At 45.6% G+C, this 9,247-nt stretch overlaps 1 long non-coding RNA gene across 1 annotated transcript; it reads left to right on the forward strand.

Annotated features, from left to right (window-relative positions):
• The first annotated feature begins 4,977 nt into the window (after positions 1–4,977).
• Positions 4,978–8,053, forward strand: LOC146858996 (uncharacterized). The gene is made up of 3 exons (XR_014979720.1): positions 4,978–5,162; positions 5,462–6,409; positions 6,987–8,053. It is a non-coding gene; the product is annotated as an uncharacterized LOC146858996 (long non-coding RNA).
• The last annotated feature ends 1,194 nt before the right edge of the window (positions 8,054–9,247 follow it).

A 9,247-nucleotide genomic window follows, 5' to 3' on the forward strand; every position in this document is an offset into this window, starting at 1 on the left:
AGCTGCAACCCCTGGCTTGCCCTTTGTCGCTGATTTTGAGACCCCTGGCTACAAAGGAAGCAGGGGCAGCAGCACATTAGACATGGAATAAAAACGGGCATTTCAGCCCTGTTTACATTTAGCACTCTGGAAATGAAAGGACTGCTGCTAATAGAACTTTGCTGCTCAAGCCACATGGCAGTGGACGCGTTGTTTCATTCTCCACAGAAGGGCTGGCTCTGAAATGCATTTTATGTAAACAGGTTGTCTTGTGTTCATTGGGAGATTTCCCTCTGAACTTTTCTGAGAAAAGAAAAAGCAACAGAAGCTCTAGCAGGAAAAAAATAGGTAGGGAAATGCAATAAATAAACTTTTACATTTTACCCGTTTGTAAGATTGTCGCTGAAATCAAAATAAGAAAGCAACAGTTTTTGGCCCAAATAACTTGCAAAGCCATGCATACAGAAAGCTTGAGGACGTAGTTGACCTAGGTGCATGTTTTACAAAATTGTAACAGCCTAGGCAGAGTCTGCCAGTGGGTGTGCACAGAGTTCTTTAAGGAGTCATGTGACTCAGTTCAATGATGACTCATCTGAGCAAAGTTTCTTCACACCTACTTACAGTCCAGTCAGACACAGGCATACAATCAGTTACTGATAGCATAAAACAATCCATCCTTCAGCCTGCCTAGTGCCTTTCAAGTGTGGCCACTGATGCTGCTTAGTGAGAGAATGACCACTGTCTCGGACCAGAACCCAGGTAAATAATGGGCAATGTCAGGAAGCGACAAACTCAGGTCTACAAAACACTGGTACCTGTTAACTACGCGTGGCTTGGAACCTCTGGGGTTTTTATCCTTGATTACCTTTTTACAGGAGAGGAGTGCTTTATAGGTGAAGGTTTCTGTTTAAAATAGAGTTTTTACTGGAGAGGGATGCTTTAATCTAAAGGTTATTTACAGAAAAGGATCTTCCGATGGCGTGAGCTAGCTTTAAACAGTTGTACTTTGCAGGAGTGGGAATGCATTATAAGAGACTGGTGCACTAGAGACAAAGAAAGCTATACTAGAAGTGATCCTGAAGAGGAGAAAGATGGTTTATAGAAGGGCGGTGCCTAAGGGCTGGTTTGGCAGGTCACTGTGTGGCTGTTTTTTTGGCTAGCTGCGGCCCTGTTTTTACAGTCTGCTGGACTGGTTTCTTCTGTTGATTTCTGTGAAATTACCAATAACCTTACCTGCAGCACGTTCAAATGCTTGTAGTCCTCCATACCTTACAAAATACCTATTTAGCGAGTCTTTACAAGTTCAAAATTGCTTGGGCTAATTTTTCTGTAATCTCGTTCGCGAATAGGAGTCACTTTTATTTTTGTGCTCAAGCCTATTTTCTGTCCTAGTCCGACCCTAAAGAGGGGTGCTTCAGGGGAAGTGAGGTATTTTAGACAAGAAGGGTACTTTAGAGAAAACGTGTGCTTTACAGGAAAAAGGTGGTTTACATGGAAGCAGTGTTTTGCAAGACTGAGGTGTTTTACAGCAGAAAGGTGCTTTGGGTGACGGAGGTGTTTTGCCAGAGAGAGAGAGAGATTGTTCACCAGAAAGAGGTGCTTTACAGATGAGCTGTGCTATAAAGAGGTGATGTACAATGTAGTAGGCAGTGCTATAAAGGGAAACGTGTTATAAATGTGGATTTTTTCAACAAAAGGCTTGTTTTAAAGTTGGCTGGTGCTTTAAATGGGAGAGTTTCACTAAAGGGGTGGATAGTATTTTAAAGATGTACTTTAAAGAGATTTTAAAGCTACCTAAATGACTGTGAGCTGCTCTAAAAGGACTTGGTGATATAAACATAAGTGTTAATATTTCACAGCACTGCAAATGAACGTTTAACCCCAAGATCCAAATACATACATGCAGTGTGCCCTAATCAACTTGTTACATTTTGGTAGTAACGAACACTATCATATAGCTAGCAATATTGCTATATACTTACTTTTCCCTTTTCATTCTCCTGTTTTTGGAGTAATCCCATACATTCTTCCTTCACCCCATCACAATTTTGTGTTGGTTCTTCCAGCATGGATAGCTATACTCCACTATCCTTTATGTTGATAACATAATGTTCTCATTTGAAATATGAGGACAGTCTGTAGAAAAGATATCGATAACTAAGGTCTTTATTATAACTGCTGTCTTAATAACCCATTTTTGCTTTTCAAGTTCAGGTCTGACATAAGTTGGAGTAAGGTGATGCATAAGGTAGCAGAATAGGAAAACACTTTTGTACCCACTATGCAGAGCCTGTTGGAAAACAGAGAGCCAGGCTGCTAGTGGAGGCTGGCTACAGCCTGTGCTGAGGCTTGAGCTACCCAGGTATCATCGGCTACAAAAAGGAATGGCTGTGGGATACTGAGTAGTTAGTGTGGGCCACTTACAGACACCTTGCTGCTCATTTGTTGGCTAGTGGCATATTGCAACCATGACAGGACGATTCGCAATACACCGTTACTCTCTTGGATTCATAGTTTTTCTTCCCTCCTAAAAGCAATGCAGAAACCATTGCTTTGTGGAGGGGACTAAAATGCTGTGCACATGACTGGCTCAGTAAACTGAGCAAACTATTCCTTCTCCTTTCCTTCCCCATCAGTTACCATTTTATCTTTCTGTGTGGTCGCTGCTGTTCTTTCTGCCACCAAAAGTGTTTCTCAGGGTGTTTGGGCTAAAGCGTGATACTCTTCCTAGGAGCTGGATTCAGACCGCAGACCATGGCAGTGTGCTCCTCCATTCTCTGAACAGGCGTTAAGACACTTCTAGCTTCCTACTCCCACCCTGCCTACCAGCGAGCAGTCCCATTCCCTCTCTGGAGGTCATCTTCAGGGTGCAATGTTTTAAACTATGTTCCTTTGTAACTAAAATATTTCTGATTATCATTCATCATATTGTCAAGGCACTCTTTGTTGGTATCACCATCACTGGAGGTCATGGTATACTGTGACATCATGTCCTTTTTTATCAATGTCAGTATCTTTGCCAAAATGTGTTGTAAAATGTAGTATGTTGCCACATTTTTTCAAACATTTCTTTGAGTGGCGAACCTCACCAAACTCTCCTGGCTCAATCCCCCAACACAACATGATGGCTTGATGTTACCTTGCTTCCCAGACCAGCTACTGTGGCTAACTAAATTTCTTCATTTCATTTGATTAAATAGTCATGCATTTTAAAGTTCATAGTTGAATTGCACTTGATGCCACTTTCAGAGTAATGGTGTCCTGTGGTTCAGATTGTTTATCGCATTTTAAATAGAAAGAAGAAGACAGTGCAAATGTGGATGGGAAATAATTTTGAGACAGTGGTATTGCACCTGTGTTTCAGTGCTTAAGCACTGGCAAGGCTTGACTTGAACTATGCACTAACATCCCAGTATTGAGAGGTTTAGAAAGCTATTTTGTTCAATACTAAATTTGTAAAAGAATATGTGCCAGGCCCAGAGTTTAGCTGAGAAGCCTGCGGCCGGCACTGTTGAATGTCAGGGTGCTGAACACCAGTACTGCATATTTTTGATTACACCTCATGCCTCTTTATTGCCTCACCAGTCACTCCCTGCCCCCTTATCATAATCTTGCAGGTTCTTTTCATCCCTGCTTTTTTCTTTGTCACAGTCTTTCCATCTTTTTCTTCCTCCATATTTCCCTTATTGTGTTTTTCTCTCTCTTGCTTTGGATCTAATTTGTTAAAAAAAAAATGTGTCATTGGTTTCCTACCCCGGGGAGCACGTCCTGATATTCACAATGTCTATTGCCTTGTTTGTGTGTAATGTTTATTAGTTTTAAATTGAAAATTGAAACCGTATTTAATATTGTCACTCAATTACTGCTTCTGCCTTCACTGGGAGTGCTGATGGACTGACGGGATCCTCGGATTGACCAATCTGTATAACGGTGAAATGATACGTCTCATGCTAATTAGCGGCCGGCCCAAGGGGTTGTAGGCCCATGTTTGTAACTCCTTGAAGTCAAATAAAGGTTTCTTTAAAAAAAAAAAAAGTGCTATTCCCCAAAATGAGTGCCAGAGTGCCCAACTGCAATCAGGTGCTTAAATGAAGCACTGGTAATGGTGCACCTAATAGGACCTGCATCAAACTCTGAAATTCAAGTACTGAAAGCTTAAGTTAAATTGGTAATAGCAAATCACCTGTTTCTTGTGACGAATTCTTCTCCAGCAGTTCACAAGTTAAATTTCAATACAGTAATTCAGTGGTTGAGTATCTGGACATAGATCTATGTGAAACCTGCATTCAAGGAGGCTGCGGTAAGAGTAAAACAGATTGTGTAGTTAATATGCCTACTGCTGAAATGTAGATGTTCATAGCATACAAACACACACACAAGTAATTGTATGTGCAATCGCATTAACCCTTGCAGCTTTCTCTGGGCTTTAGGTCACACACAGAAGATATGTGCTGTTTGAGCGCTCTATGAATGTAACAGTACTGGCATATCACGCAACCTTCAAGTAGAGTTTGAAGTGCTTTATAAACAGTTTGTGATACTGGGGTGTACTGCAAATCAAGACAGATATGTACCATAAGCGCTTTGTGGATCTTTCTATACTGATATATTGGTGTAGGGTGTGAATCAGGATTGAGGTGCTTTTTAGGAGCCGACTGCTTGTTTTGATGTTATGATTCCAGGGTGCACTGCTGTAGTGCGAGAGCACTAATACTATATTGTTACTTTACTAGAAATAGGTATTCTGAGCCACAATACAGATGTTAGAACTCCTTAGGTGTCAGTAATTTCAAACTAAAGGCAGGGCAAACTCAGATGGATACATTGCAAGAGATTGCATATGTCTTGGGATTATTGAACTAGTGTGCTCTATATGTCAGGATTGAGGTGCATTAGAAGAACTCTTGTGATGTCTCAGTTATAAAAAAGGTTACAATTGCTGCGTATAATAACAGTTGGATGTCAAGTGTAATGGTTGTCCTTCCTTGATCCCACCCACAAGCCGCCGGGAAAAGAGACGCCCAAACCCCAGAACTCACTGTGCACCAAATTGAACAAGCTGAACGCGGAGTCCGATTTCACCCTGCACTCATTGCTGCAAAGACATCACAGAACATTTCAGCTGGAAACAATAGTCGTCGGATTCCATCCAATCATCGCCCAATTCCAGATGCAATATCAAGGTAAGTGTCAGGGAAGCAGCAAAGATTTAGTATGCTTCCTCAAAACATCACAACTACATAACGAATGCTCCCAACTGTCGCCCCACGAACTTTCCAACCCCATCATTCCAAGCTCAAGCGCTTGGTACAACAGAAATAGTAGAAGGCAAAGGTAGATTAAGAAAGAATAAGGGTAGTGGGGAGAAGGGTAGAGAATATGGAGAAAAGGGAATATTAAATAAAGTATACAATGTACTAGCACAATATAACAGACATGATCTGAGGATTTGATTTTTTTTTTTCTTATTCTTTTGTTTTAGAAACTTTAGACGAATGACAATGGTCCTGATGAAACCTGATAAATAAACCTGGGTCGCAATGTCAACACCCCATCTCCAAGTTGCTTGTGAAAGTTTTGAGGTTCGCTAGGAGATACTTTATGGGGGATATTCTCAAGAACGTGTGATAATCATCGCAAAATTATCTTAACGCAACTTTGCATATCGCAGTCTATCGCGGGAAAATAACACTGTGTTAACGTTGTATTCACAACACGGCAGCACCATGCGATAGGCCCTCGATATCGCGTCAAATGACCACGTTAAAATCAATGCGACACCGCAGAAATGCGGAACACGAATGCGAAGAAAGTTGCGATGACGCCAATCGTGATACAAAAATCAGCGAAAACCAGCCACAGGCCTGTAATTCCCACGCGTCAAGTGGGAAAATGCAAGAAAAAAACCATACAAAAGTCAAACAACAGCGAAGCACAATGGAGGGAGCCGGAGCAAGTACAGAGGACAACCAGAACCTCACAAGGCCCCCGGAGGACCAGCCTGGGACCTTGGGGTCAGGGAAGGGCAAGGACCATAAGAGTAGGAAGAAACGGTTCAGTCTGCAGGAAAACAGGATCCTGATAACGGAAGTGATAGAACACCATCAACTACTATTCGTCATCTCCACTCTGTCACTGGCAACTAAAAATGGCATATGGCAGACCATCGTGGACAAGGTGAATGCAGTCGGAGTGCTGAAGAGGACAATGGAAGAGGTCAAGAGGCGCTGGAATGATGTGAAGCTTAAAACCAAGCAGTAACTCGCAAACAACCGGAAGGCAGCAATGCAGACTGGAGGTGGGAGCCCAGCGCCACAGGAGGAGCTGGTCGAGATGGAGGAAATGGTGTCCACAGTCATCAGTGGGGAGACGGTGGCAGGAGTTGGGGGCCCGGACACTGCTCAACATGACCGGACACAACAGCAACAGGGTGAGTAACGACCAGGGACTGGGGGGACGGGGGAAGATGGGCACAATGGCACATACGCACAATTAAGCATAGCACATCTGCGGACAAACCGTGCCCCAGACCCCCAACTCCCACCAAGAGACCAATGCACCCAAGTATGCAACATCTCAGCACTGTATAAGCACAGAAGTCAGAGGCACACCGCACATAAGGGATAAGGGGCAGCTAAATCAGAGCTGCAGGGGCGACTCCCCCAAAATGCGGCACACACACTTTACATGCAGAGCACATCAACAGTGACAAAGATGTGATACAAAGCGCAACATGTCCACAACAGAACAGAGTCCACAACTGGTGCTGCATGTGTGTAGAATCTGGCCAATCACATTTGGCATTGCAGGGAAATGTGAGTTGACAATGTAGAAGTACAAACACACATCCGTGAAGTTGTCGGAATGTCCCCTGTCCCGCATCAAATAGGCAGCTCCCCCCAAATAGTCACAATGTACACTGTCATGCAGTCTGAATGTAAACATGGACAATGTGTCAACATACATGTGAACACAATGGTAAACTGCATCTCCCCTTCACATTGCAGGGGGAAATCCAACACCTCCTGCAGAGCCGGCCGAACCTCGCCTTCTCTGATGACGAAGAGGACCACCACACCTTCGACTCTGACGCCCTCCAACAGTTCGTGGAGAGCCTCCGCAGCCCACTTCCAGAAGCAGGGCAGCCCAGCTGCTACAATGAGAACCCACCCCCTGCACAGGACACACAGCAGGCAGCACCGACCCCCTCGACGAACCCATGGCCTTCCAAAGCCATGTGTTGAGGTGCCAGGAGAAGCTGGCTGAACAGGTGCAGGTGGGGTTCGACCGCATGGCAGCCAAACTAGATGCCATACGTGGGTGACTAAGTCCCATCAGGGACCACTCACAGTTCCTAACGGACACCCACAGACCGCTCCATGCTCTCCAACGAACCATGGCTGACATCGCTAGAGTCCTGACTCTGCGACAAGAACGACTGTCTAGTCAGAGTGCCTCCAGCGATCTCGCCTGGGAGTTGGGACACATGCAGAGGATCATGGAGAACATGGAGCGGACACAGGCGGAAAGAGCGGCTGCCCCGGCTGCACACCAGCGAGAGGTAGCTGGGTCCCTCAATGCCCTAAAGACCCTCCTCATGGCATTGCTGCCACAAGGCCTAGCGCTGATGCATGCTGCTCCTACCACTCCATCCACATCTCCAGCCCCTGATGTGTCAGTGCCACACAGTGCGGCAGACATTCCAGCTCCGGCCCCTGAGGTGTCACTGCCACACAGTGCTGGAGACAGAACACCACCAGCCACATGTGAGGCACATGCAACAGCAGAGGATGAAGATGCGGATGAATCTTCCTCCGTGGTCAGAAGGACGCAGTAGCATTCATCTCCGCCATATGGCCTGTTTCTGCTTGGTTCTGCTCTCTACATCATCACCTTCCACTGTCCCCCGATGCACTCACCTTGGACCTCGACATGGACTGCCATATTCTGTTTGGTCACCAATGACACAGCTAGCAGACTGTGGACTGAACTCCTCCTCATCTGATGTACTTGTCATTCCCTGAAGGACTCTGGCTGGCCCTCCACGGGCCAACAATGTAAAGTGAGGTTTGCATGGCCCTGTACTGCTCCAGCTACAACACTCCACTGAATGTGCATTAAACATTCATATTCACACAGATGTGTCATGTCTATGATCTTTTAAGTGTGGAAGTATGGATGAATGTAGGGTCAGTGAGTCCCCCTTACGTCCATGTTGCTCATGTTGTGGGACTTGGGTCACCGGGTGACACATTGCCGATTGCGGTCCGGGTGGCGCTGACACTACAACGGAGACACACGCATTAGTTACTTCCTTGTCTAGCCCAGGACGGAACCACGCCCAGAGCCTTGGGGTCATTGTTCACACCTTTACGCTGGAGTAGAATACCCCAGGCAGCCTACTCTGCTTATGCTCACGGGGGGACGACAACGCTACATGTCCCAGGTCTTCCCTATAGGGATCTGCTGCTCACAGGTCTAATTGTCAGCATGCCACAACCACTCCCTAACGGCTGGTTTACACCCACACCACACCCATACAGCACAGCCGTCACAGGACATTGACCCTACCAATAAAAAGGGCCTGGCGCACGTGCTGGACGCCATTTCCACTCTGCAACTGGGTGTCTCCATGTGGTTATCATTTATGCATGAGGGCCTAGGGCCCTGCCACCTCACATTGCCCAGTGCCGGGGGTGACATGATGGCGTCCGCACCACGAGACTCAATCATAAAGGGTCCATGGCTTGCGGTGCACAGACTTGGTGGCACCGGATACACTGCAGCAGGCTCAGGCACACCACCAATGTGGCCTTATTGTACTAAATATTCTGTCCTGAACTCTTCATTGAGAATCTTGAATATGATAATAGTGATTAATTGATTTGCACACTTCTAAAGTATATACAGCAGTGTGGATGAATCAGTCCCACTGGGCGATTGTTTTGATTATTATATTTACCCTGATTCTCGTGGGCATACCGGGTTGTCCTTGTGTTGCAGACTTACCTGACTGCCCATCGGGGCCCTGCAATTGACAGCCTGGTGAGTGGGTGTTCGTGCGACTACACCAGAAAAATCCTCCTCGCAGCCTTGCTGGAAAGGTCCATTCCAGATCCTGCTCATCACGAGAACAGTAAGAGATGTTGTAGCCTGATGTCCTGGATCCACTTTTCATAGTGCAAACATGTGAAACCGCTTCCAAACGACGGTCCACCTGATCTGATCGACTACTCAGTGACTCCAGGGCTAGCACCTGCTTCCGGAC

This window comes from Triturus cristatus, chromosome 3_2, assembly GCF_964204655.1.
Source record: "Triturus cristatus chromosome 3_2, aTriCri1.1, whole genome shotgun sequence".
Taxonomy (NCBI): domain Eukaryota; kingdom Metazoa; phylum Chordata; class Amphibia; order Caudata; family Salamandridae; genus Triturus; species Triturus cristatus.